The sequence below is a fragment of the Hemitrygon akajei genome, unplaced genomic scaffold (genome assembly GCF_048418815.1).
Source record: "Hemitrygon akajei unplaced genomic scaffold, sHemAka1.3 Scf000182, whole genome shotgun sequence".
NCBI lineage: Eukaryota > Metazoa > Chordata > Chondrichthyes > Myliobatiformes > Dasyatidae > Hemitrygon > Hemitrygon akajei.
In genome coordinates, this window is record NW_027332068.1 from 518,476 (window position 1) to 532,350 (window position 13,875).

At 43.6% G+C, this 13,875-nt stretch overlaps 2 non-coding genes across 2 annotated transcripts; one reads left to right on the forward strand and one right to left on the reverse strand.

Annotated features, from left to right (window-relative positions):
- Positions 1 to 1,817: 1,817 nt before the first annotated feature.
- Positions 1,818 to 1,889, reverse strand: trnac-gca (transfer RNA cysteine (anticodon GCA)). The gene has a single exon. It is a non-coding gene; the product is annotated as a tRNA-Cys (tRNA).
- Positions 1,890 to 7,828: 5,939 nt separating this feature from the next.
- On the forward strand, positions 7,829 to 7,944 carry trnal-uaa (transfer RNA leucine (anticodon UAA)). Its single transcript has 2 exons — positions 7,829 to 7,866; positions 7,899 to 7,944. It is a non-coding gene; the product is annotated as a tRNA-Leu (tRNA).
- The last annotated feature ends 5,931 nt before the right edge of the window (positions 7,945 to 13,875 follow it).

The window sequence follows — 13,875 nt, forward strand, 5'->3', positions numbered from 1 at the left end:
ACAGCCTGTTGGTTTACCAATTACAGCAGGAGATAGAAGATGCGCGTCAGAAAGGCAATGTCATGATAATCATTGGAAATATTAACATGAAAGCGGATTGGGAAAAGCGCGTCACTACTGGACCACACGAGAGAGAATTTGCAGAATGTTTAAGGGATGGCTTTTTACAACAGCTTGTTGTTCAGCCCACTATCGGATCGGCTGTGCTGGTTTGGGTGTTGTGCAATGATCGGAGCTGGTAAGAGAGCTCAAGGTTAAAGAGCACTGAGGGCACAGAGATCACATTATTATCAAGTTCATATTGATATTTGAGAGGGAAAAATAAAATCCAATGTGTCGGTATGTCAGTGGAATAAAGGAAATTACAATGGCATGGGAGGGAAACTGGCCGAAGTTGACTGGAAAGGAACATTTGCAGGAAAGAAAAATAATGATACATTTTCAAAGGGAGGAAGGACACTACCGTGGCTGACAAGTGAAGTCAGAGCCGAAGTAAAAGCAAAAGAGGGGGCGTAAAAGGAAACCACAGCTAGTGGGAAGATAGAACATTGGGGAGCTTTTAAGAACCTGCGGAAGTAAACAAAGAAGGTCATTTGGAAGGAAACGATGAATTACAAGAGGATCCTGGTGACAAATAACAATGAAGATAGCAATAGCTGTTTTAAGTACATTACGGGTAAAAGAGAGTCGAGGGTAGATATAGGATTAATAGAAAATGACGCGGGAGATATTGCAATGAGAGATACAGAGATGACAGAGGAACTGAATGCGTATTTTGCATCAGTGTTCACAGTGGAAGACGTCTGCAGTATACTGGACATTCAGGAGCGTCAGGGAAGTGAAGTTTGTGCAGGAAAAATTACGACTGAGAAAGTGCTCAGGAAGCTACCTGCTCCTGGACCTGATGGAATGCACCCTCGGGTTCTGACGAAAGTAGCGGGAGAGATTAACCATATAACCATATAACAATTACAGCACGGAAACAGGGCATCTGGGCCCTTCTAATCCGTGCCGAACGGTTACTCTCACCTCGTCCCACCGACCTGCACTCAGCCAATAACCTTCCATTCCTTTCCTGTCCATATATTTATCCATTTTGTTTAAAGGACAATATCGAACCTGCCTCTACCACTTCTACTGGAAGCACGATCTACACAGTTGCCACTCTCTGAGTAAAAATATCCCCCTCGTGTTACCCCTAAACTTCTGCCCCTTAACTCTCAACTCTGTCCTCTTGGTAGAATCTCCCCTACTCTCAATGAAAAAAGCCCATCCATGTCAACTCTATCTATCTCCCTCATAATTTTAAATACCTCTATCAAAGCCTCCCTCAACCTTATACGCTCCAACAAATAAAGACCTAACTTGTTCAACCTTTCTCGGTAACTTAGGCGCTGAAACCTAGGTAACATTCTAGTAAATCTCCTCTGTACTCTCTCTATTTTGTTGACATCTTTCCTATAAATCGGTGACCAGAACTGTACACAATACTGCAAATTTGACCTTACCAATGCCTTGTACAATTTTAACATTACATCCCAATTCTCAATATGCTCAATTCTCTAACTTATAAAGGCCAACATACCAAACGATTTCTTCACCAACCTCTGCACATGAAATTCCACCTTTAGGGAACTATGCATCATTATTCCTAGATTTCTTTGTTCTACTGCATTCCTCAGTGCCCTACCATTTACCTTGTGTGGCCTATTTTGATCAGTACTAGCAAAATTTAACACCTCTCACTTAGCGCCATTAAACTTCAGTAAATGAAATTACATCCTATATCAGCGCTGTGGTCACTTTTTTATTTTTGAAGGGGGCACCTGGATTTGAACCAGGGACCTCTTGATCTGCAGTCAAATGTTCTACCACTGAGCTATACCTCCACATTTTTAAGGCTACAGATTGTGGAGGCATTAACAATAATCTTTCAAGAATCCATAGATTCTGGCGTACCGGATGACAGAAAAATTGCAAATGTTATTTCACTATTTAAGAAGGCCCGTTAGCCAGTTATAGTGGTTGGGAAGTTATCGGAATCGATGTTAGGGATGAGATTACGGAGTACCTGCAGGCACATGACAAGATAGGACAAAGCCTGTATAGTTTTCTGAAAGGAAACTCCAGCGCGACTGGTCTGGGTGCCGGTTACCAGTGGTGATTCACTGGTGCAGCATAAGTGAGGAGCGGGTAGTGTCGAGGAAACAGAGAGCTCGCAGAGCGATTTAGATCGTTTAAGCAAATAGGCAAAGAAGTGGAAAATGAAATACAATGTTGGAAATTGTATGGTCGTGCATTTTGAAGGAAAAAATAAACGTGCATACGATTATTTGGATGGAGAGAGAATTCAAAATACAGAGATCAAAGGGACTTGGGATTTATTGGGCAAGATACCCTAAAGGTTAGCCTCCAAGTTGAAACGTTTCTGAAGAAGACGAATGCACTGTTGGCATTACTTTCTCGATGTATTTTATATAAGAGCAGGGATGTGATGTTGAGGCTCTACAAGGCACTCGTGATACCACAGTAGAGTATTGTGTGCAATTGGAGGCACGTATTTTTTTTTAAAAAAAGGTATACTGCTGTCGGAGATGGTTCAGTGAAGATTCACCTTAACGATTCGAGAAATGAAAAGGTTACCGTATGAGGAACTTTTGGCAGCTCTTGGGTTGTATTCCATGGAGTTCAGGAGAATGAGTGATATATCATATAAACATCCCGAATTTTAAAATGTCTAAACAGATCAGATATGGCGAAGTTATTTCCCAATGTAGGGGATTCTAGGACAAGTGGGCACGACTTCAGGATTGAAGGACGTCCATTTAGAACTGAGAAGACGAGAAATTTGTTTCGTCAGAGGGTGGTAAATCTGTGGAATTTGTTGCCACGAGCGGCTGTGGAGGCCAGGCCACTCGGTGTATTTATGTCAGGGATAGATGGGTTCTTGATTAGCCAGGGCCTCAAAGGTTATGGGGTGAGGAGACAGGGTCGTGAGAATGATGGAAGGTGGGATCAGTCCATGATTGACTGGTGAAGCAGACTGAATAGGCCGTATGGCCTCCTTCTTTCCTATATCTTAAGGTCTTAATACGAGATTTCAAAACCAACATAAAAAGCAAAAGAACAATTAAGTAATAAAAAGTACAATTGAGCAATATTAGTTGGAAGTTGGAGTGCTGGAAAAGCTGACTAATAATATTAACAAAGTTACCAAAATTTTCTTCTGATACATAAAGTAAGAAAAGTAGCGAGATTGAACAACGGATCGCTGACAGCGATGCTGGAGACGTCGCAATGTGGGACCTTGAAATACCGGACGAACTAAATAGTATATTGCATTAGTCTTCAGTCTGGAAAACACCAGCCGCGTGATGGAAGTTCCAGGTGTCAGGGGTATGAAGTGTGTGAAGTTACCATGCCCGGAGAGAAGGTAAGTGACTAACTCAAGAGTCTGAATGTAGACTGGAGGGACCTGATGCTGTACATCCCAAAGTTTAAAAATCGCTAACTGAAGACATGCTGGGGGTATTAGTGATGATCTTGCAACAACCACTCGCTTCTGGAATTTTTTCGGAGGACTGGAAATTTTGCAAATATCACCTCACGCTTCAAGCATGGAGAGTCAGAAGACAGGAAAAATCTAAGCCGCTCAGTCTGACCACAGCGGTTGAGAAGATTTTGGAGTCAATCATTAAGGATGAGGTCTCAGGGGACATGGAGACATATGATAAAGTTGACCAGAGACAGCATGGTTCCGTCAAGGGAAAATTTGGCCTCAAAAATCTGTTGGAATGTTTTGAAGACATAACAAGCCTGCAGAATTAGGCAAATTTAGTGTCCTCTACACCACAAACTCTACCGCAGAGGTCTATGTGTCTTTAGTGAAAACAGCAGCCAAATCATAGTGAGGGACCTCGTCCGTCTCCGCCGGCATTGGGAGCGAGGTGCCTAAATTTCTTTACTCTTGAAACCCAAGGTTATGTACTCTTGTTGTCTCTATTTTTATTTCTGACAGGCCCATACGAGCTTTCTACGCTCTGATTTTCATTTCTGAACGCGTCCCTCTTACGAGAAAACATTCTGCCTCAATCGACAATAGCTAAATGTTTTTCAATACCGTCCAAGTTGACCTTCCCCAATGAAAAATCTCAACGTATGGACTAGAACGATCTTTTTTCCATATTTATATTGAAACCAATGGCATTGTGATCACCAGTTACAAAGTGTTCGTTACATCAAGCTTCTACCTCTTGTCCTGTCTCATTTATGTCATCATAGCAGATCAAGTATCGCGCACGCTGTCGTTGGTTCGTCAACGCACAAAAGAAAAAAAAAATGTCCTGAACGATCACCTACCCATCTTGGCCTTTACACGTGTGGAATTAACATTCAACGTGCGGAATGTTAAAAACACCTACTCTCACAACCGTAATGTTCCTGCAATACACAGCGATATCTTCACAAAGTTGGCCGTCTAAATACTCTTGACCATTGGGTGGGCAGTAATCTATCCCCATTAACGTGATCATACCTTTCCTTGTTTGCGGTTTCACCAATTGAGCGTCTGTCTGGGCCTTTGAGCGCGTTAAACGACCCCGCGGAGGAGAGGGACCTGGATTAGCCGAATTCTGCCTCTGCCCTGATGGAAGACAGCCGAGAATTTTCCTTGACTGTTAACTCTACTCTCCTCCTTTAGTCCATCCCGCTCTATCACTTTTGAAGCAAAGAGACTCCGAAATACTGAACTGCCAGACCAGACTCTCCTGCAACCCAGTATCATTATCGGCTAAGATACCATGATTCCAGGTTTTGATCCAAGCAGTGAGTTCACCGGCTTATTCTCAGATACTTCTACCACTGAAACATACGCACCTCAGGCCACTAGTCGGACCTTGCTCAACGATTGCATTCCTGACGTTGTGTGAGATCTTATCAACATGTCTGCACAATTTCCGCACCAGCTGTTCTGGCACCCTGGTTCCAATTCCCCTGTAAATGTAGTTTAAGCTTCATCATAGAGCGCTAACTAACCTTCCGACAAGATATTACTACACTTCCAGTTCACACACAAACCGTCTTTATCCACAGGTCTCAGCTTCCCTGGAAGGGAGATCAGTGATCGAAAAATCGTATGGCTGTCTCCTACACCAAACCCTTAGCCACGTGTTAATCTGTATCATATTTCCATTACTCGCCTCATTAGGACGCGACACGTGCCGCTGTCACAACCCCGAAGATCCTGCCCTCCACCTCAGCACCTAACTCTCTGAATTTCCATTGCAGAAAGTCGTCACTCCGATGTCATTTGTACCACAACCGCTGCCTGCTCACGCTCCTGCTGAAAAATGTTCAGGATTTGATCCAAGTCGTCCCGGACCCAGGCACCCGGGAGGTAACATACGATCCAGGAATCTGTCTTCCCCTTCCCTTTTGAGTCAGAAAACCAGACTCAGTGCCAGAGGTCCGACCGCTGTGGATTTTCTCTACAAGGTCATCCAACCACAAACCGCATCCAGATGTTTCTGATGGTGATGGCCATAGGGATAGTCTGCACTGCCTCTTTAAATCCTTTCCTCTTCCTGACTGTCCCACATTTCCCTGTGTCCTGCACCGTGGGTGTATCTACCACTCTGTATGTCCTAGTCCATCACGCCATAGGGCGGATTGTTACAAGCGGCAGCTGTGTGCACTTCTCGTAGTTGTCGTCATCAGAAACTCTGGAGGTCTCCCCGCCTTCCACATCCCGCGAGGAGCCTTCCACTTGGACAATGGCCTACCGCTTGTCCCTGTCATACGTTAATGTGTTCTGTGCCTTTAACACTGGATCAGAGAACTTGAGCGAATTACGTTCTGTTAAGCGTCTCATCTCTCAGAAAGGCCGCTGCTCTAACGTCCAAAATCCCTGTTTCCGTCTCCTCCCTCAGATTAAACATTGACCTACAAGCCTGAACAACATTCTGACTGTCATAACTCATCCATGATGGAATGATGAAACAGACACAGGAGACCGAACGGCCTTTCCGCACGATGTCTTATGTTCTTGTGAACCTTGTCACATCTTCGCTTTATCCCAAATTCATGAGATTATTGAGCCTTATAGTCTACTTATCAACATCCATCTGTAAAGCAGCGTTGCCGGGTATAATTGAACCTCCTGCGTTCAGTTTCTGTTGACATTGTTGCGATCAACTCCCACCCAGTTTTCAGATTCAGTCCTGTCTATAAAAGTTTATTTCTCCGCTTCCCTAAATGTAAAATTATTGAGTCTTCCAAGCGTTCTCATCCATCTCAGCAGACGTCCTTCACAAATTCTTGCCGAGACACGTTATTAAATTTATTAAATTTTAATATTTTACAGCTATACTTTCCACAGAAGTTGCCTAACCTGAGCAAACTGTAACACTCTCGCTTTCATTTCCGATTGACAAGATGATATATGTGTTTGAGTTTATATGACTTTTCTTACAAATCAGGCATTTATTCCGTTCTCAAACACACATCAAAAATAGTCAGGATGGCCGAGTGGTCTAAGGCGCCAGACTCAAGGAATGAATGTCCTTCCGACAAACGGGAGGGTTCTGGTCTCCATCTGGGGTCGTGGGTTCGAATCCTGACATAATTTGTCTTTAAGCATTCAATCGAGGCGACGTTATTTCTGCAAACAAAACCTGGGTTGTTAAGGTGGATTAGAAAAACTGATGGAGGATAAGATTATGTTTTTGACACTGTTCATCGTATTGCAACAGATCACCGTACACCGAATTCTGGGTCAGTGATTTATTCAGAAAAAAAAATTCACGGTGAAGCATCTCGTCCCGAAACGCCGACTGCTTACGCTTTTCCACAGATGCTGCCTGGTCCGCTGAGCTCCTCCTGGCATACTCAGCTATCAATATAGAAATTTTCTGAAGTGAAATAACTGGTTGTTAGATTATTTAATGGATATGCATGTGAGCATACATTATCACCTGTTGATCAAAGGTCTGATTTCCCGTGATGAACTGGGCCGAATTCACTAACTTTTTAAAGATTTTCCTTCAAAGGTGAGGTATTTCCGTACCACGTATTGATGCAGACAGACAATATACTCTCTACGACACATCTATAGAAGCTCATCAAGGTTTTTGATGTCATGCTGAATCTCCGCAGTCTCCTAAGAAAGTAGAGGAAAGAGTCATACCTCTGACTATTCATAGGTATAGTCATACGCCCCGCCTCTGATCCTCCAAGGAGAACTAGCTCAAAAACCTTTGGTTTCCCTCTGCTGAAGACAACAATCAGTCCTTGGTCTTGCCGACATAGAGTGATAGTGTGTTGGCACATCTTGTTTAAAACGATCCCCTCTTAGTTGAAATGTATGCCCTAAGAGGGGATCGTTTTAAGACATGTAAACCCTGGAGCGGAGATAATTTCTGCTGCTCTACCAATATCTATGCCTGAAAATCTAAGAAACGTCTGTCAGATCCCCCTTCATCTCCGATGCTCCAGAGAAAAAGAACAAGTTTGCCCGAACTCTCGTTACTGTACAAACCGTCTATTTCAGGTAGCATCTTGGTGATGCTCTTCTGCACACTCTCCGAATCCGCGTCATCCTTTCTCTGGAGGATGGCCTGAACGGAGTGCAGCACAATCCCAGTGCTGTGACGCTGTACGCTCTGATTCCGCACATGCTCGGCAATCTGAGAAAATGCATCCCGTCCATATTCATGTAAAATCCCAGGATATAGAGGGTGTTTGTATGTATACCCGCTCAACAAAACAGTCAGTCAGACTATTCTGAAATACAGCTGTTTATCTGGCATGTGGAGAGAGTACCACAGGGGCTGTCAGGGTGGCCGAGTGGTCTAAGGCGCCAGACCTAAGGCGAGAAAGCCTCTTCCTAGTAAACGCGAGTGTTCTGGTCTCCAACAGGAGGCGTGGGTTCGAGCCCGACTCCTGACAAATACTCTGTTTTTCACGTGCTGTTTTTATAATGCAATCACTGTAATTTTACTGAGCGACCAAAGCGTGGACTGTTTGTGAGTATGAGAAAGAAGCATTTAAGATAAAGATTTTGTTTTAGTCACAACAGAGAACTGAACAACGGGACACATTACATGGGATTCGGGCTGCGGAGTTTGATGAGAAAGTGGCCTCAGTGAAGAGTGTCTACGTCACCTTCTCAGCCGTGGCTGTTTGTTGGACAGAATGACATCGCGGCCATTCAGACACGTTGTTGGTCTTAATATTGAAACGCCATTTTACATCGTCGTTCTTAAGCGTACATCTGCCGTGGAGCTCGTGGTGCGTTTAACACCTTTCTGGATTTGGGAATATCGGATTAATCATTCCGGACCGGATTATATTCACTTTTTCTGGTTTAACAGGCCACTCTTCCTTGTTTTGCAATGCAGATATTTTGAATCGCACAGCACGGAAAATAGCCTTCGGCCCAATTGGTTCAGAGTTCAGAGCAGAAAGTAAATTTTGCATCACAGCATATCTATTTACATATATCACAATGTACAATGAGATTCACTTTCCCGCGGGCATCAAAGAAACCGAATAAAATCCTTGAAGGACCGCACTAAGAGGACGGTCAAAACACTCAATATGTGTATCAAAACAAACTGTGCGAAGTCAAGCGAAAGAATAATGATAATTGCAATATTAATTGTTATTTTCAGTAATAATCCAGGGCGACTACGAAGCCCACTGGGGTTTGTTTAGATATAACCGCTCTCAGAGACAACCAGATAGAACTATAGAACAATAGAATATTACAGCACCGAAACAGGCCTTTTGGCCCTTCTTGGCTGTGCCGAATCATTTTTCTCCTAGTCTCACTGACCTGCACCTGGACCATATTCTTCCAAACCCCTGTCATCCATATACCTGCCCATGTTTTTCTTAAATATCAAAAGCATTCACCACTTCATCTGGCAGCTCGTTCCACACTCCCACTACTTTCTGCATGAAGAAGCCCCCTTTAAACTTTTCCCTCTTCACCGTTAACCTATGACCCCTGTCTGTTTTTTTTCTCTCCCCTAGCCTCAGTGGAAAAAAGCCTGCTTGCTTTCACTCTATCTATACCCATTATAATTTTATACACCTCTATCAAATCACCTCTCATTCTCCTACGCTCCAGGGAATAAAGTCCTAACCTATTCAGCCTTTCTGTGTAACTCAGTTTCTCAAGACCCAGCAGCATCCTTAACCGTCTCAGCATTCTTTCAACCTTATTAATATTTTTCCTGTAATTAGGTGACCAAAACTGCACACAATACTCCAGATTCGGTCTTACCAATGTCTTATACAACCCCACCATTACATTCCAACTCTTATACTCAAAACTTTGGTTTATAAAGGCCAATGTACCAAAAGCTTTCTTTACAACCCTATCTACTTGTGAAGCCACTTTTAGGGAATTATGTACCTGTACTCTCAGATCCTTCTGTTCTACTGCACTCCTCAGCGTCCTACCATTTACCTTGTATGTTCTACCTTGGTTTGACCTTCCGAAGTGCAATACCTCACACTTGTCCGCATTAAACTCCATATGCCATTTTTCAGCCCATTCCTCCAACTGGTCCAAATCCCTCTGCAAGCTTTGAAAACATTCCTCACTGCCCACTACACCTCCAATCTTTGTATCATCAGCAAATTTGCTGATCCAATCTGCCACATTATCATCCAGATCATTGATATAGATGACAAATAACAATGGACCCAGCACTGATCCCTGTGGCACACCATAGTCACAGGCCTCCACTCAGAGTAGCAATCCTCCACTACCACTCTCTGGCTTCTTCCATTGAGTCAATGTCTGATCCAATTGACTACCTCACCATGTATATCTAGCGACTGAATCTTCCTAACTAACCTTCCATGCGGGACCTTGTCAATGCCTTACTGAAATCCATGTATACAACATCCACTACTTTCCCTTCATCCACTTTCCTTGCAACCTCCTCGGAAAACTCTAATAGATTGGTTAAACATGACCTGCACTCAGAAAGCCATGCTCACTTTTTTCTAATAAGTCCATGTCTATCTAAATATTTGTAGATCCTATCTCTTAGTATTCCTTCCAATAATTTACCTACTACCGGCCTATAATTTCCCGGCTTACTTTTTGAGCCTTTTTTAAACAACGGAACTAGATGAGCTATCCTCCAATCCTCCGGCATCTGACCTGTGGAAATCGACATTTTAAATATTTCTGCCAGGGCCCCTGCCAGGAGACTAGTCTCCTTCATGGTCCGAGGGAATACCCTGTCAGGTCCTGAGGATTTATCTACTCTGATATGCCTCAAGACAGAAGCACCTCCTCCTCTTTAATCTGTATAAATTCCATGAACTCCCTACTTGTTTGCTTGTTTCCATAAACTCCATTCCAGTTTCCTTAGTAAATACAGATGCAAAAAAAAACATTTAATATCTCTCCCATTTCTTTTGATTCCATACATAGCCGACAAAATGGACATAGCCGACATAGTCAAATGGAGTCCTAACTTGACTCTATTTAGCAAGTAATCTGCCTTCCTGTTCTTCCACTTTGGTGGCAAGAACAAGAAGGCAGATTGCTATCTAATTGGAGTCAAGTTAGGAAAAGGGGAAATACAACGAGATCTAGGTGTTCTTCTACATCAGTCAATGAAAGCAAGCATGCAGGTGCAACAGGCAGTGAAGAAAGCTAATGGCATGCTGGCCTTTATAACAAGATGAATTGAGTATAGGAGTAAAGAGGTCCTTCTACAGCCCTAGTGAGACCCCGCCTGGAGTATTGTGTACAGTTTTGGTCTCCAAATTTGAGGAAGGACATTCTGGCTATTGAGGGAGTGCAGCGTAGGTTCAAAAGGTTAATTCCCGGAATGGCGGGACTGTCATATGTTGAAAGATTGGAGCGACTGGGCTTGTATACACTGGAATTTAGAAGAATGAGAGGGGATCTAATTGAAACATATAAGATTATTAAGAGATTGGGCACGCTTGAGGCCGGAAGCATGTTCCCGCTGATGGGTGAGTCCAGAACTAGAGGCCGCAGTTTAAGTATAAGGGGTTGGCCATTTAGAACTGAGATGCGGAAACACTTTTACACCCAGAGAGTGGTGGATATGTGGAATGCTCTTCCCCCGAAGGCAGTGGAGGCCAAGTCTCTGGATGCATTCAAGAGAGAGTTAGGTAGTGCTCTTATAGATAGCGGGGTCAAGGGATATGGGGAGAAGGCAGGAACGGGGTACTGATTGTGTATGATCAGCCATGATCACAGTGAATGGCGGTGCTGGCTAGAAGGGCAAAATGGTCTACTCCTGCACCTATTGTCTATTGACTACTGCCTATTGACCACTCTGATCTTCAAAAGGACCAATTTTATACCTTACTATCCTTTTGCTCTTAACATTCCTGTAGAAACTCTTAGGATTATCCTTCACCCTGACTGCCTAAGCAACCTTATGTCTTCTTTCAGCCCTCCTGATTTCTTTCTTAAGTATTTTCTTACTCTTTTCTCAGATGAATTACATGTTGACAGAGGATCGAATATGCACGATTTAAATTATTCACGTAAAGCTCAACCATTTAATGCAGATAGGAAATATGATTTCGAAAGTTATAAGAATAAAATTTAGACAATATTAGCGTACTAGTTTAAATGTAAAGAAAGTTGCAATTCAGGTAGCACAATATCAAAGAGAAATGCAGGATTCAGTAGACCTGATGGATGGATGAATATTTTTATTTTGTATGTTAATGACTGGGATGTTGGAATTGATGATCTTACGGACCGGTTTGCGACAGGATGAACATAGGTGGAGGTGCAGGACATCTGGAGGAAGCAGAAAGGCTACAAAAAGACGGAGACGGATTAAGAGAATGGGAAAGAAGTGTCAGATAGTACATACTGTCAGGAAATATATGGTCCTGCATTTGAGTAGTAGAAATAAAATGGAAGGCTATTTTCTCAACGCAGAGTAAATTGGAAAATCTAAGGTGAAAATGGACTCTAGTTCCTCGTGCAGCATTCCCAAAAGTTTAATATGCAATTTGCCAAAGTGGTGAGGAAGGCCAATGCGATGTTTTCGCGATCATTTCGAGAGGAATGGAGTATGGATGCAGCGATGAAATTTTCTGGATGTTAAATACACCGGTTAAATGCACCTTGAGTACTGTGAGCAGTTTGGAGTCCTTTGTCTTAGTCAGGGTGTACTGTCACTGGAGACGGTTCAAAGGTGGTTTAGAAAATTATTCCAGGGTTGAAAGCTTTGTCATGCGAGAAGCATGTGACGGTCCTGGGTCACTACTCTCGGGAATTCAGGAGAATGAATGGTTTACGCATTAAATCACCCCTTGTGACCCTTACATGCTACAGGACCGTGTCTCCCATGTCTATCCCTCATGTCTCCTGGCTGATTACTGGGGGGTGTCTCCCCGTGTCTACCACTTGTGTGTCCCGGTTGACTACTGAACCATGTCTCCCCGTTTCTGTCACTCGAGTCTCCCAGCTGACTACTGGATGGTGTCTCCCCGTGTCTGTCACTCGTGTCTCCCGGCAGCTTAGGCTCTCCTGCTCCATGACTAAACTTAGGTTCCTTCAGTTACAACAGCTGCTGATAAATATCCTGATCCCCTGCTTGAACCAGTCGGCGAGACCTCTCTCGGAGAAGGATGCCCTCGATTATTCTAACAGTGTGGCGAAATCAAATTCAGACCTGTCAGTGGAAAAAGCGTCTTCGCGTTCCAACATGTTATCAGTCAATCCCTGTTTCCACTTCTCGAACATTTCAGCAAATGTAGGGTTTCCTGTCGCTCTAGCTGCTCCCGGAACGTAACATGACAGGATTAGACGGGATGCACCTCACTGTTCCTCCTTTCCGCTCATCATCATATTTAGCAGGAACTTGCACCTTCTCAAAAGCAGCTCTGAACACATGGTGAATGGACAAGGTGTTCAAAAAGTTCTCTCTATTTCTCTCTTCGCATTCTCCTTTGAGCCTTCTCACAAGAATAAAAATCCCATCCTTTTCAATCCAATCCGGGCTCAACAGCGGTGTTGTGTCAATAGTCTCAGTTACTCCAACATAAGTTTCCATAAACTCCGGCTTCGACGAAATGTAACCATCGGAGGGATAACCATCAGTACTAAGCCCCGGAATATCAAAGGCCTTCACTGGCGCCAATGGCAAGTGCGTCGGACACCGGTTGTAAATGGATATACAAAGCAAAGTAACTTCAGAACCTGTGGTCAGTTATGGCTCTAACATAAACACCTTCAATTCGCCTAGATACATCAGGGTCCCAGTAACCCTTCGGGATTTTTTTTTTTTACTTTAGTATGTTCTTTGATACACTGATAGTAACGTATCCTCTAGAAAACGTCATTCCGTTCCTTAACTGTGTCCCTCTGTAGTTTTACCTGTTTGCTTTGCTGTTTGATTAACCGCTGATTCACTTTCCGAAGACTTTCCTGTCTTACGCTCTACCGCTTAAAATGTCTATCTTCTCCTCAGTTGCAACAGAAAACACTGGTCACTGCGTTGTTCTGAGGAGCCTGCTCAGTAGCAGCCCTCGCCTCGGTACATCGCACCGGTGGGTCGGGCATCATATTGGCCCTTGGTGCTTGGTGCCAGCTCCAAACGATATCATCACAATTACATCGGTCCTCAGATGTTTCACGACGACCTGCAAAACCCGCATTTCTGTGACGTTAAGGGCGCTTTAACAACAGAGGCTACTACCGGGGACTTTGCCCTGATGATGGAGGCCTCCTGCTCCTCCATCTTGTTTTCCTGCTGTTTAACTTCCCTGAGTAATTCAGTGTAAAGTTGGAGGAGGCCGCATCTTCCGGGTAGTCCAAATACGTAGAGCAATCACATCATGTAACAACCCGCTCTT